At 37.9% G+C, this 15,811-nt stretch overlaps 1 long non-coding RNA gene across 6 annotated transcripts in view; it reads left to right on the top strand.

The window, feature by feature from the left end:
- The window catches only part of LOC110390077, a 48,733-nt gene extending 38,808 nt beyond the window's left edge, over positions 1-9,925 (top strand). For 2 of the 6 annotated variants that reach the window (XR_002433518.1, XR_002433521.1), the window contains 2 exons: positions 1,021-1,110; positions 4,736-9,925. This is a non-coding gene — a long non-coding RNA (uncharacterized LOC110390077). The remainder of the gene's footprint in view (positions 1-1,020; positions 1,111-4,735) is intronic. The other 4 variants (XR_002433523.1, XR_002433519.1, XR_002433522.1 and 1 more) reach the window with 4 other exon arrangements.

The raw sequence follows: 15,811 nt of genomic DNA, 5'->3' as shown, positions 1-15,811 counted from the left end.
AAGAAAGATACATACACACATTGCACATTTGTGCAGATGTACTATGGTGTGAGTGGAGCATTCTCATCAATGACATCTTTTCTTTTCCCCCCTTAACACAGAAGCCTGCATATGTAATTAACCAAGTTATTTTACTTACATGCATGCAAAAATGTAGATCTTACCTGCTTTTGCATCTGCTGTCTGGACATTTTTTGTATTTACTAAAATCATTTGATTAAAACACGAACAGAAAAGCTAATGTCTCACTGGAAATCTAATCTGTAATTTGCAAGACTCCTGAAGTTAGTGTATTTATAAATACTGCCTTGCTTTGATAGAACACAGTGGAAATTATTCGGATGCACTTTTTTTCTCTCTTTGGAACTATGGCAGATGAGAATTCTTCCGAACTGGTAAAATATATCCAAAGAAATGTTAGCCAGTCATTCATGTTTTTTGAGTGAAGGGCTACAAAGATAGAATAAAATTAATTTCCCTGAAATGTTTTAGTTCATCTAAGAGGTATTATACAAGATAATGTGTTCTTAAATTCTCTCTACATAATTGGATGCAATTAAAAATCAGATTATCTTAAAAAGCAGACATAAAACATTGCAGAGGAAGAAGTTTCAATGTTCTACAAAGAAATTAGTTATTACTAATGCAATTAGTAATTGTTAGAATAAAAAATGTGTAGAAAAATCACTCAATCTGTGATATTTTTGCTAGTGACCACTCACAATAGGTTGCTTGCAAAAGAAGTAGAATGAATGAACCTACATAAGAGGCTGAAGTGCAAATCACTTAAGCAATATTTCATCAGGAGAAATTTTGAAGTCTTGTTTATTTCCAAACTATACTTACTAAACAGACATCAGTTGCTCACAGGTTTGAGTTAAAAGGCACTTATAATTATCAAGAATAGAAAGTTATCTTCACCTTTTCAGCTTCTTCAGTTGTCATCTGCTTCACTTGACAAAAGGAAAGATGAGATTTGGCCTGTGAATAAAACGAAAGTCAATTTTCTTTTTCTTTCAGTCTATTTGGATGCTACAAACAACATATATTTCCTGGAATAGAAATCAACCTTTTCACAGAATGCTTTCTTGGTATCCCAGCTCCCCTCAGGTAAGACAAAGTTGAACAAAAGCTTGACAGTAGCCAGCAATGGCGGCAGAGAACAAGCCTGAGATGTCTAATATATTGACAGCTAATGCCAGCCTGGCATCCTCCCGACACAAGATCACCTGTTATCTTGACTTAGGCCCAAGCCTGGCTTGTCAGTGCTGCTCACAGTTCCAAACTGCTCTGGATGCTCAAGTGCAGGCATACAGCACTTTTATGCAGTGTCTTTGAACAAGAGCCTCCAAAGGATTTTCCTAAACCTTCCTGAGAAGGGCTTTTGCTGCTCTTGCAGCTGCTCCAAGGCCTAGGCTGAATGTAAGGTACAGAAACTAATCTGTGACCAGAGGCTGGAACCAGGAGCTCCTCCTGCAGTCAGATATCCTAATGATGCATTTCCTCTCATTTTACAATCTATTAATACATTTGCACCATGAATAACCATGAATATAAATTCAACCACATGACTGATGCAAAAATCTCCTCGGACAAAGGAGTTGTTCCCTTCCGATTTGTTGATGGAAAAATGAAAGCGATAATCAAGATCAGAACCCACAATACCATCTTTTATGAGTGTGACCCCTTCCTGTCCATGAATTTATCAAATAGTATCTACTGAATATCAGCGACTACAATCTCTCTTTAGCAGGCAAACTATGACTGCATAGCGATGAGGCAGCTCTAGATACGAGAGGGCATGTTTTCAGACTATTTTATACCATCCAGGCATTTATTTCCACATAATTTTCTTGTTTGCTCCAAAATGTTCTTTTTTCGCATCTGGATTCTCCAGTCTGGATTCCCTACATGAAGATTATTATTCATTATGTCAAACTAAAAATTGTTCTACATCCTCACTAGATCTGTGTTGCAATGGAAGACTCAAAACTTGGCCTAGCAAATTAAAATATATTTTCTAAGCAATTAACTGACTTCTTTTTCTTTTAGTTTGTTACTGTGACATCCTTCTTCTTCCCTAGAGCTGAAACTATACCTTTCACCAAGGATGATCACTTGAAGTGTCTTTTTGTTTTCCTGTTCTTACTTTGCATTATTAACCTATCAAATGTTTACCTACAAGTATATCAAAAAGCATTGTAAATACTGAAAGTACAAAAGCCCTTCTCAAAAAAGTCCTTCATCTGTAAGATTTATCTAAAACATTTGACAATCTATAAAGTAATATATTCCATGTGAAGTGTGGTTAGCTGCTGTTACAGAGCTCAGCGTACTGCTCCCTAAACATTTTATCCCCTGCTGCAGGATAATTCGAACCTAAGCACTTTCCCATTTATTTTTCATGCAGTAGCTTTTCTTGGGGGTATGTGACATTGATGTGTTGCTAACACCCTGGGATTTATTTGGCAGCTTCCTTTGATGAGATAGACTACTTCATTAAGTCAATCCCTGTGCAATTACAGCTGAAGCCATTGCTGTAAGATATGTTTCAAGTTAACAGTTTATCTCCCAGAATTAGAGTACTTTGTATTATGTGTCATGTTATACACTCTTGGTCTTTACACACATCACATGTTTTCAGTATTTTATCCGGATAGTGCCCCCACGTTTGTCTGTTTCAGAATACATTTATTTGGTCCTGCAAGCATCTCAGACACTTGGGGTAGTTCTGAACCAAAGGGAAACAAGATCACAACTTGAGCTTCGGAAGGGGAATATACATTATTACATATATGCGTATGTATGAGAGAAGCAAGGGTGAAGCTGGGGACAGAATTTCCTTCTCACCAGTTGTTGTTTTTCTGATAAATTAATGCATCTTTGATTTAAGTGAGCATGAGCACCCTTTAAGCCAGAACTTATGTGCTAGCAAGTGTTAATCTTGAACTGAGTAGTTAAGAAAAAGGGATAATCAATCAGGGCATTCTGCAATTCTGCAACTGATGCTGTTATTACAAGGAGTACTGCAAAATATTTACAGAGGATCCTTCCATCAACTGTAAGTATTGATGTGGATACAATGCCATTCTATTTATCTCTTTTTAAGGCTCTATTCTTGTTTTCTTAATGTTCAAAGCGGCAGACAAGTATGAAAGAACACATAAGCTGTGGCAGAACCTAGCATCCAGCAGCAGAAATTCCAAGATACCTTTCAGGGGTTAACTTATTTCTGCTGTCTCTATGGCACCCAATATTGTCTGATTGAAAAATGACACAATGCCATGATACCAAGAGGGGATCTGTCTCCCACTGCTTGGAGCCAATGATCTTTGTTCTTGCTCTGGAATGTGCAGAACTGCAATATCATTTTAAATTGCAGCAGTCTGATTTTTACCCTGAAGATAGATAACAAATCTCCAGTTCATCCTGCCTCTACAAAATATTCTTACACATTCCACTGAACGTTTCTTTCTTCAAGTAATTCTACAGGAAAAAAAAAATTGCAAGCAGGCAGAAGTTTTAGTGCCAGAATGAAAAAACAAAGGAAATGTTGTTCATTAAGATAAAAATAATCTATCTGCTCATATAACTGCATTAATCATGAAGAAATTGTATCAAAACAAAGACCTCAGTTTATTCTGCCCCAATCCTATCTGTATGGAGTAAGTGAGACAGCATCTGGTTCATTAGCACCTAGGCTGAGGAACAAGGAAGACATTGCTATAGGTGAGGACAGAGATACAAAGAGGTCCATCTGTGAGTTAAGTTATAGATCTTGAACTGGAAGATGGAGTCCCATGGAACGACTCCCATATTTTTGTGTGAGATATGGTGTATGGTGTGAGATATGGTGTATGGTATATCTCCTGTATGGAGATACAGGGACTGTTGTAGCATCAGCATCATCCTAATTCTCAGAAAAAAGAACACTAACACTATGGATAGTTATAACTGCTAAGGTTGGTAAGAAAATCTCTAAACTTTTTACTTTAGCTCATCAGCTAACTCCTTTTCTAACATCAAGATTTTTTTAATAAAGTCAAGGAGAAAACAGTAATAGGTGCATGCATAAATACTATATAAAAATATAAGCAACTGTCTTTGTGCTCCAGTTGTTGTGCTCTTATTAACTTTGTTTCTACTGGTCAAATATCCAAATGCATACAATATTCTTTACAGCTTTGTGACAATAATACAGAGCAATTAATGGTGCTTATGTTGTTTGTGCAAAAGTGTGTTTCTCTCTCATTCAGTAACAGTAACAACGTAACAGTATATTGACTTCTCACCTCAAATACAGATGAAGATTTGTTGTGATTTATTTAAGACACTGTAAGCCCAATGCACCTGTCAACTACACCATCTTTAAATTATTAAGCTGCTTCTGGCTTTTCTGGTGGCTATGAGGATAAAGAAAATACAACAGATTGCTAAGTAGAATTTGGAATGGACATGCCCGTAATGGTTGAATTGGTTATCAGTGTACAACGCAATGTCTGCGTTTGGCAAGGGCTCATTTCCAGAATTCTGTATGCAAATTTCCAGAATGAATTATGGCAATGTCTTGAATTAGCAGTCCATGAATTCTTCAAAAGAATCCAAAAGCCTTGTGTAGTGTTTGGGATGAAAGAGCTGAATGGTAATTACACATGGCTGAATGAGAATTCACCTTACTCATCACACCTGCCACCTTCTAAAGGAGTCCAGTGTAAATCTTCTTTTTTTTCCATAGAAGACAGAACAGTATTCATTGCCTCCAAATAGCTATGATCTCCACAATGTGAGGCTTGCCAACTCCAAGTTAATCGTCACAGGCTGTGGCATTGCCTACCTCCAAATATACGCCATTTGTTACATCCATGTGCTCACATCTGCTCTGCTATCAAGACAATGAGGTAAGATCTTCATGTAGTGCCATTAATATTTCACAAAAATGGAATAGAAAAATATTTACAAAGTCATAGCAATATTTCATGTTGACACTTTTGCATCTTTCCTCCATTATTAGAGCACATTAGGCCTGTAGGTTCACCTTGTGGTTCAGTATAGTGCGTGCAGGTATTGCTCACCTGCAGTGGTAGTCCATGAAAGGCCTTTTTCACCCCCATCCATTCATTGCTCCTGATGCAGAAAGTTTGCCTCCATTTTTTCTGGCCTCAAAGCACCATTTAAAGCAAATGTCTACCTACCTTTTATGGGAGCAGTTTGTGCAGAATCATGAAAAAGGAATTCTTCACAAAAAAAAAGCAGTAGTTCTTGGACAGTCAGGACAAGTAAATACCCATGAGCAGACTCACCTCCAGGAAATAAGTTTTGCAAGACCAATAATCCACAATACACAACTTACTTTGCAAGTTTGGCCGAAGGAAAGCATGAAATTTCATGAGTTGTCACACTGTGGAGGGCAGACACTGAGCCAGCAACACTGTACCAGCAAAGACCCAGAGTGTGGAATCTGGGGAGAGAGGCAGAGTAGAGCACTACACAACTTCCCCAGTGGTTAATACAACCTCTAGGTGAAGTCTAAGACTAAAGAATAAAACAACACATTTAAAAGGACCTTAGCTTGGAGATTTGGCTTGGAGACTAATCATAAATGCATTATGTCTGTAAAAGGGTTTTTTTGTAAAGCTCATTTTGATATATTTCTGCATTGCACCATAAATGCTCCCTGACACTTCCAGTGGTATAGTTCCCATGGGTAATGCTCTTACATACACACATACACAATCCTGGCCAATCAATTCAAGAAAGGATATGTTCTGCCCTGGGTTATTTTTTCACTCGTTTTACTTTCACACAGGAAAACAGAGTGAAATTACTTAGCCAGTAAAATGCAGAAGATTTGGTGACTTTTAAAACAGTTAATCTGAGGATAAGGCCTCAGTTTAAGCAAGCCTCAGGTTGTGGAAATCAAGGAACAGTGATAAAAAATGATGTTTCTTTCATTAGTATAGTGGGATCTAGGACCATATATAACGTCTTGACCAGTCATTTTGCCCAAAGTTCACATTCTGTTTATTCTGCAAAAGACTGTAGACCTAACATTTCTTAAGATATGTGAAAAATATCAACAGGGAGATATTGACCTCGATTTTATAAGATGTTGATTTTAATTTTTTTTTCAAGGAGAGAGATCTAGATTTAAGTACAAGGAAGAAGTTAGTCTGCTTTGCTCTAGTGATTCTGGTCACCGATAATATTAAGCTGAGCTTTTACTAATAAACTATTTGTTGTAAAAATAACAGGATTTTTTAAATCTGAAAGTTAAAGGAGGTTAAAAGGGCCCTGTTTCAACTTTTGAGCACTTTTATTTTCATTGGAAAAATAAACCTTTTTCTTTATTAAAGTCTAAAAATTAAAGGGTTTAAAATGGCTTCAAAACCCTTGTGTGCTGAAGAAAACAGATGCTGTGACTGTGAATAACTCCTTCATTTGACAAGAGTGGAACCAAAGCAAGAAATGGCTAGAGATCAGTCAAGCTTATGAACACCAAATCCTGAGAGAAAGTTTTGCCAGCCTGCTGAGTATACTGAAGTGTGTTTTTAGTGGAGAAAATCTCCAATGGGATACATCTTGCCCTGAGTTGAGGATTTATGAGCTTAAACCACTTTCCCTAGCCCAGAAGTTGTGCTCCTTAAGGTGGCATATATCCACTGTAGTCCTCAGATACGCTGGTATAATTGAGCTGTGGATTATTAAGTAGTGAAATGACAGAGGTGCAGGAAACACTGCATGAGAAGATACAATTACACAGAGCCCATGAATTTGCATAGCTACCATGCATTTGATACAGCTACAGAAACCTCTCAGTGCCTCAATATCTATATGACACTACCCTATAACCAGATCCATTTTCTTAGATACTTACATAGAGGAAAGATTAGTATATCTAAGATGGGATAAAGGCAGAATGAAGGTCTGTATATTCAAGATTTTCATTCAAAAACCTGTTCTCTGATTACTGGATAAACCTGGAGGCACCTATGCTTCATAATGTCTTCAGCTCTCATTTTTAAAGTTTCCCAGATACCTGAAGCTCTTCTTTTCTGGTATGTGCAGAAACATCTCATTTCTGGTAGCATTCAGCAGCTCTGTTCCTCTTAGCCCCTGTGCTTAGAAACCGCTCAGAAGTTTTGTCCCATTGCCTTTCATAAGGAGCTAGAAACACCTGGCAAGTCAAGGACATCCCTGGACCTGGATTAAGACCACTAAAAATATGGTAATTTCAATTTATTTCCTTAATACTATGACCACAGAAAGACCTAATAGATCTGCAATTACTATATCTTGTCCAGAGTGGAAAGTTATGTTTGGAAGAGACCCTCTCAAGACCAGTCCACAGGACTCTGCATATTAGTAACCCATCTATTTTTTTAGTTTCTCTTCTTATCACATGGGTTTTCTGAGATGTGAGGTTATGGCAGTTTTCTAATTAAACAGTTGAAGAACTGGGAGGAGAAACAAAGAAAAATGGATCAAAGTTTCTCCATATAAAATGGACAGTGATAATAATAAATTTCTAATAATGAACAAGGCTTAGGGGTAAAACCTCAGTTCTGAAAAGTGTGGAGTGATGGTCCAAAATGTTGTCATAAAAGAAATGATTTTAAATAAAAAAACTTTTAGAGACAAAAAGTTTGATTTGTAAAGTCCTTGAAGCTCAAATAAATATTTCTGAAACTATGTACTGGATTCTTCATCCAAAAAAAAATAAAAAAAAAAATCAACGTCCAGATTAATACAGGGTCAAGCTTAATGTCCTTGTTAAAGACAAAGTTCATAAATGTGTTTGTAGATGAAATTATGCTGCAAACAAGACTTAAAAAAAATCTCTATGTTCAGCTTATCAAAGCAAAGGCAAAAAGGTGACTGGGCTGTTGTGTCTGGGTGTGTACTTTTATATGGAAGAGATTTGTCAGTCAGGGCATTTTCACTTGTGCTAACAGCCATAACAAAATTTTGTGGCAAAAAAAATATGAATTGGACAAATTCAGCTTTGGAATAAAAGGAAAATTCCTGCAGGTCTCTGAGGGGCAATTAGGCATATGGAACAGTTTACAGCAGCAGATAATGAATTTATTGCATGTTGAAGTCTTTAAAACAAAGATATCAAATACTTTTTCTGGAAATATCTATATATATGTATACTGAATTTTTGCAGCTTCTGAGGGATATCATTTGCCTTGTATCATTTGCATGGAATCTAAGGCAAGAAAGCATGGTGAGGAAGAATCAAATCACGATGCTGTTTTCTGGCACAGAGTCTGTGAGACACTGAATGGCAGAGATCCCCCTGCAAGAGTTTGGGGGAACAGAGCTGCCTACATGGCCCTCAGTGCGCTCACAGTGCTTGCAGCAGGATGGTAAAACAACATCTTTTATCCAGCCCAAACACCAACCCTGTCCATGTTCTTAAGTCATGCTGTTTTCTCATTGTCTTGCTGTTCCCTTGAATTTTGTATTCTTTGCTGCACAGCAGCTCAATTTCAATAGAAAAAGAATAAAAAGTGTGCTAATGTCCACTAACAGAAAAAGAGTAAGAAAAATAAGATTTTGTTTTCAGTTCCACATATTTACATCTCTTATAACTTTACTGATTGCTAAGTCTAAACTAATGTCACATAGTCTGATTTAACAAACTTAGCAGTATGAATAGTTTAGCCATTGTCAGCAAGACGAATTGTTAACCTACTTACATGTTCAAGTACTTTTCTAGTTATGTGACAGTACTTAGCACAATGAAGAAATAAATCCTTAAATATTTTTCTGTCATTAATAGAAGTTTATCAATTTGCAGAAAAATATTTTTTGAGGGAATACAAATTTTAATGTAGGCTAAAGCTCCTTAACACATTTATTAAATCTCTTTTCTTCAAAGACTCATGTAATGCTGATGGGAGGCCTGAGAATTTGCAGTAAAAGAACCTGTCACTGACTACAAGCTGGAAACCAATTCCCAGACAGAACAAAATATTTTTTCCTTAGGAAATTTGCTCAGTGTAGTAGTGAACAACATTACTAGGGCCACTGGGGATGCCCACGCATTTATTTTCTGACTCAGTAACCCATTTTCCCAGACCATTATGGGAACCAGGAGTTCTTGTTTTCTGGAGAGAGTGAGAACCATACTACACAACACTGGTTAATGTTTGCTTTCCTAAGTCTCTTAATTGAAATAAAATGTTATTTCTGTGCTGTTTATATTGCAAAAAGATACAGCTTGGAGATAAGCAAATTTAAAGGAAAGGTTGCATGCTGGATAAAGGCAGGATGCAGAAGATCAGTACTCTTTGGATTTGTTGTTACTTGGCATAAACTCACTGTGTGGCCTTGCACGGATCTCCTATCCCCGCAGTTAACCCGTAAGTCAACTTACATGTGCTTATTTTGTAGCAGTATTAAAGGCAAAACTAAAGAGTCACTGAATGATGTTTCAGCATTATTTTGTTTATTTGGACCCAGTGTAAATTCTCCCCCAAATCAGAATAAGGTCTTTTCTGAAAGCTCAAAGATGTGGTTTCAAAAACTATTTTCTAGGGAAAATACAAGATTTCATACCTTAAATATACCACCACCCCCATCAAATGCTAATATTTCCCAAAGGGGAACGTGCATTTCCATATTTGTGTGTGAGAGAGGCTGTGTCAACTATCACAGCAAGGTTTATGGAAGTTGAAGTAAGCACTCAAGGTGACCTATTCCGATGTTTTATGTCCAGCCTCCCACCTACTCACTTCAGCAAGGCTTCGTGGATCGAGGAGAAGTATTTAAGGGCTGCTACCATGTTTACTTCCTGCAGTGAAAAACAGATCACTCTTGATAACTATTCACTTGAAGAAAACCCCTGTAAACTGTGTGTTCTAAAAATCATTTGGGTTAATGATTACTGTATTTTGACTTCTCTGTTCTAACAATAAATGTCTGTGATTAAGTAATGAGTTTGGCTCTGTCTACCTCTTGTTCTACAGCACCAATGGGAGTGTTTGGCTGTAAAATGATGTATTTTAATGTTTTTGCACAGTTAAAGGCAATGCTCTGTCCAGGAGGTGCTAAGTCACACGTTTTCCTAATAAGACAAGTGAGGCACTGTTGTTTTTCTCACTGCTGGAACAAAACATGACAAATGCTTGCAAAAGATTTCAAGAAAAAAGTCTGAAACAGGTAGGAGAAAAACAGATGGTAAAAATATGCTTTTAATTATCTTTGCTAATAATAGCACATTTCTTGCAATCCGATTGCATTTGGCTTTTCAAAAGGTGTCCTTCCAGCCCTCTGGAAAGGCACTCATAAGTATCCCATGTCATCCTTTCCATCTCATGTCATCCCAGGAAGGCAGGAGGGGAGAGCTGGAAGCTACACAGAGCGCTAGGTGCCAGTCTACTTCAGGCCAGTCCATGCTGAGAGGTGGTTTATAATGGGTCATACTAAAATTCTGTAGGAAAATGCAAGCAAGGTCCTAATGGATGTATGGCCCACAGGTGCAGTAATAGCTAAGTGATGTAGATGAGTGGATCTTTCGACCTTGCTGATAGCCTCGTAATGCTGTTTTACCCGGAAAGTTGTGCAAATTCCTGATGTGTTTTTAGAGTAGCAGAGAGGAGCCACATTTTGCACACACACACTTTTCCCTCTGTGATTGCAGGTAATGTTCTGAGATTCTGCAGTGGTTACCAGCATCTGTCTGTGTGACAGTACCTGCTCTAAAAAAAAGTCTGCTTCTCCTTTCATATGTTCAGTTCAAAAGACAAAAATTACTAAAAATTCATTTTTTTTCCTTTGGCACAAATCTATTGTGATAGAAGAAGAAAGACGAGGGAAGTTAGTAAGTGAATTTTCATGTCCTAAGACATTTATTGAGAGAAACTAAAGATGGCCCAGTGCATTAATATGCAATATCTCCAAAATCGTAGAAGAATCACCATCTGAAATGCAGTGAACTACTTGGAAGTTCCCAGCAATATAACTCCATACTGATCCAACCATAGGAGAGCTTCTGGATCTGGCTAGTGTTTACCAGATTTATTTCCACAGCAGAGGGGGAGATGGGATGAAATAATCTCAGCTATATCTAGAATGGATTATTTAGATTAGAATAGAGACTTCTACAAATAATTAAATAAAATTATGTCTTAGGAATATGTGTTCTTGTGTATTGCTGTGTGTGTATGGTGTACATCTGCTCCAGATATTCTGACATACTGCAAAAAGAAAATGAAAGAAAAAAACATGTCAGACATTTCCTCTCACCTAAAAGGCCTTGTGACCTCTAATAAGTCTAAGGACTGAGGAAAATTATTCCCAAAACTGTTACTTACTTGCAGCATGACCTATGTGTCTCCATGACATAATACGTAATGAGACTGTAATGGTTCCAAGCACTCTAGTAAAGCCATTTATATCCACTGAAATAAAACCACAGTATGTACACTCAGGGTTATTGTTAGTTTCCTGTTTGTGCTGCTCTTTTGTTGTTGCAGTTAATTCCCCTCCTACATATCCTATCTGTTCTTGACCTTTTCTTAATAGTCTTCAGAGAAGGCATAGCACTTACCAGTGTACTAGCCACTTACAATGTGGCTAGTACACTGCAGAGCACGGAGCCCTGGAAAACAAGGTAAATTATTTCATAGTTTACAAGGTCTTGCAGCCTAGGCAGAAATCAGCACTACACTACATCTCTGTACTGTACTTTCCTATTTAGATTTACCTGAGCTTTATGAACATTAACTGGGTGTTTGCAACCCACTTGTCATGGTGAGCAATTACACTTTTCAGGCTTCTGTCATGTCAACAAGATAAACCAAGGAAGAACGTAACTGAAAGCATCTAGAGAATCACAGCTATGGAGAGATATCAGAATATAACCATATACTAATATCAATATATATCTATTTATAGTTATATACTGATATATCTCCAGATATGTATATCTTATGTGGATCTGGAGGATCCATCTCTCCCTTCTCCTTCATTATTTTCACTACCTGTTTCCAAGGAGGGCTGCTCAGGAGAAAAGATGACTGTCTATCTAGTAACATGACATAATTACCTTCTGCATCGTTTACAGAAAACAAGCTGGCTATTATAAGGAAAGCACAGCAGAAAGCCTGCTCAAAACACTTAGCTGCAGCATTCAGCTTAATAATTGTTCAGGTCCCAAGGGAAGACAGAGCACAAGGGTCAAACATTAAAACAACATTATTTAGAAAGCATGTGTGTTAAGGTCATGGCTAGAAGACATTACAATTTTTCATACATCTCAGCAAAGTATAGAAACACAATATGCCTTGTGTTGAACTCTCACTTTTTAGATGCAAAGTAGGCTGTGACCATGAATAGTTATGAATTATACTTGGTTAATGCTGATGCTATGCTCTCTAAAGTTTTCTCTTTCCCTGTTATGCAGGGATACCCTAGAAATTCAACTGAAGAAAAGATGTGGGCTGGAACAAAAGAGCTCAGCCAGCTGCCAGATTCATTCATAACAGCATGAGTGTGGTCCTAGAAAGGAGGAAATTGCCACTGCACAATCAGAGTCAATTCTTTCATTCAGTGTCATAACAAGGCTTCCTAGCAGGGCTCCTACATGTGGGGCAACTTGACAAACTTAAGAATGGCTGTATTCAGCCAGACCACTGTCCATCCAGCTAAGTACCCTGTCAATAGTGAATGCTTTGGAAACATTAGAGGAATGGAACCAGAAGAGACTGATGCTTCCCAAAATTAGTCTCTCAAAAAGGAGATCCTTTACAGCACTAGGAGTGCCATTTTGATCTGGGCTGAGGAGAGAGTTTGAGCTCTGGACCCTTCAGTGTCAATGAAGTTTCTTAACTGTGTGAATGCCCTGAGATACAGGCTGCAAATTTATGCACGTTATTCAATTTCAGCTACTTCTACTCCATCACAAATTGTGTTACAATGTTGAGAGACCACAGAAAGCTTTAAGTAAAACAAAAGGGGGTTCTGAGAGAGGGATATAAGTGTAATATAGCGTAGACAAAGGTGACTGACTTTGACTGCTCTCAGTACTCTGGCTTTGTTTTGTTTAGCAGTACAGGAATAACTTTTCCTTTAAAACTTCTCAGTATATTATTTTCAATGAACTTGTCCACTCACTTTTAGAATCCATGCAAGATTTTAGTATCTATGGCAATGCAAGAAGGTGTTACTTCTTTCTGGGAAGAAACACCTCTCCTCCCTTTGCTTAATATATGTGCTTTGGGGCTATATGTATGAGGAATGAGCTGCAGAGCAATCTGTGCTCTGATTGAGTCTCTTGAGTATTACCACACTCGTACTACTGGGGACACAGCCTGTCAAGACACTGTAGATGGTGTCCCAGTGACTAGCCAGCCCTGTCATGATTTTGACACAGTTAAGAAGTCCTTTTGCAAACCAGTTACAAAGGCTTTGCAAATTGTGTTTAAGGAGCTAAAGACATATTGGGCATTTGGTTGGTGGGACATCTCAAAAGGATACAAGGACTGGTCCAGGGCACCCTGCTCAAGATGTTTCTACTTGACCAGGAGTGGTTAGACCTCCATACAGCCCCAACCATTCTGTGATTCTGTTAAAATGCTTAAGATTACTGCAAGAAGTTAAACACTGAGCAGAAGTATGATTGTAAACCTGGCTGACCTACCGAATCCTTCAGAACTGGAAGACAATATCTACCAATTTTGGTACAGCACCTTTGTCTCTCTGAGTGGTCTAGGAAAATCTCATTAAGTGGAAGCTGGTTGAGTTTTGCACAAGTGATTTAGGCTGGGAAGTAATCTGCTGGTTCAAAACTGGAACCTCATCCTACCTCCATCAGCTGTATCTGAGGAGAACACAGCAGAAAGCACGAGTCCTACTTCCCCAGTGAGATTTGAAGGGATTACTATAGCTTTGACCTTGCTCATGAAAGAGTCTTATTTATACAAGAGTGTTGTTAACAGGAAAGAGCATAAGTGCCGGATAAAAAAAAAAGGCAAAGCAAAATTAGTTAATCCTTCAGACTCCTCCCGCAGAAAACCAAATTAAGATACTAGTCTTCACTCAAATACATGCTGTATGACAAGTCTTTGTTCATGTGTCAAAGGGTCTTATTTACACTGTTACTTCAGATCACTGTTCTTCCTAAAGATGTACATTCTGAGATAAAATCGAAACTGAGCATAGGATTCCCCAGGTTTCCCTATTTATTATAAGCTATTTATACATAACTGTGCAAATTCATTGAGATGCATAGCACCAGTTCTTCCAGCTGACAGTGTTCCTGAGGAAACACAAGAGACTGTGACTGCCTCGGCAGCAATACCCACATCGTTCCAAAGCACACCTCCTGTAGCCTGAAGTGGTGCACTGGACTTATGCCCCTGATGCTGGGATAAATGTGTTATGCACAGATTTGCCTTCTCAACTCTTACAAGAAGATCTTAATGAGCAAGTGCATAAGGATATAAGGACATTAATGGAATCACAAGAACTACAACTCCTTTGACACCATTTGTAATTAATAATAATAACTTGATACACTCGTACAAAAATAGTTGCTATAGCAACCTGAAGTCATGTCAAGGAGTTGGATGTGTTAACTGGCATTCTGTATGAGTGACTCATTCACTGGTTTCTATTGCTATGGAAACATAACTGTCATTTTATGCTGATGACAAAGGGCTGAGTTATACTTTTAATTTTTGTTCTTCCCTCCAGCATCCTTGGTTTAAATAATTTCATTTAACAAATGAATGCAAGACCTAGTCTCATACAGATAAGGATTTCTAACCTGACTTCAGGATTTGCATTCCAGCAGTGCTGGAAATTCCATGCAGTGTTTCTTTCCATGTTCTCTCTGCTTTTAAATTTTAACAGAGATTTTAATTCTGTGTGGTGATGCACTGGCTATGACATACCCTTAACAAATGCACAGAGAGCTACATAAAAGAATGGCATGCATTGCAATCCAAACTTCATGCCACTCTTCTCCATAACATTTTTTGCAACCAGTGTGCCCCAGACTCCTCTTCAGCATTCTGTAGCAAGTCTGTATCACTTGGTTTGGCAGTCTCAGTTTCACTCAACTTGTGTCTCCCTCATAAGCTTTTCATTTAATTGGTTTATTAGACTCACGGTTCACATATGTTTCACATCCAAACCCTCTCTTCTCTGTGCTCCTTCTTTAATCTCAGTCTCTTCCTAGCTCTTCCATGGACCTCTATTACAGCCTCATCATACCAAGTACTTCCCTCTCCCTCTGCATCCTTCTCCCACATTTACCTCTTGCATTTTCTTCATGTAAGTGAGGGACTTTTACCACGTTCTCATTGTCTGTACAAAAGTGAAGTCAAAGGAAACGCTGAAAACATCACATCTCTGTTTCTGATCCTCGTTCCTGCACCATTACCTTTTACCTCCTGTGGCATCCCACAGATACAACTTTGGAGAATGTCTCAGATAGACAGATAGACCGTTATATATGCTACAAATTTGCTAGACTGTAAATGTAAGGTACAAGAAATTTCCAAAATTTTCTAACATGGGAAACACTACTTTGTCTTTGATTGTGGAGAGCAAAGTATTTTGAATGAAATGTTCCTCATATTGTTGCAATGACTCATCTCTAGGAGTAAAAATTTCAGATTAGATGGATAAAATTTAACAAAGCTGCAAATGTTCAAAGAAAACATTTCAGCAAGTGGCATGTTATCTTAAACACTGCTGAAACACCAGCTACAGGACATACCTACAAAAAATGAAAGAGTCTGAGATGGAAGATGTTAGTCTTGTAGTGCTTTTTGCTGCTGTAGAAATCTGTTATTAA

The sequence above is a fragment of the Numida meleagris genome, chromosome Z (assembly GCF_002078875.1).
Source record: "Numida meleagris isolate 19003 breed g44 Domestic line chromosome Z, NumMel1.0, whole genome shotgun sequence".
Classification (NCBI taxonomy): domain Eukaryota; kingdom Metazoa; phylum Chordata; class Aves; order Galliformes; family Numididae; genus Numida; species Numida meleagris.
Note: the sequence above shows the minus strand (reverse complement) of the source record. Positions and strands in the feature narration are given on the sequence as shown.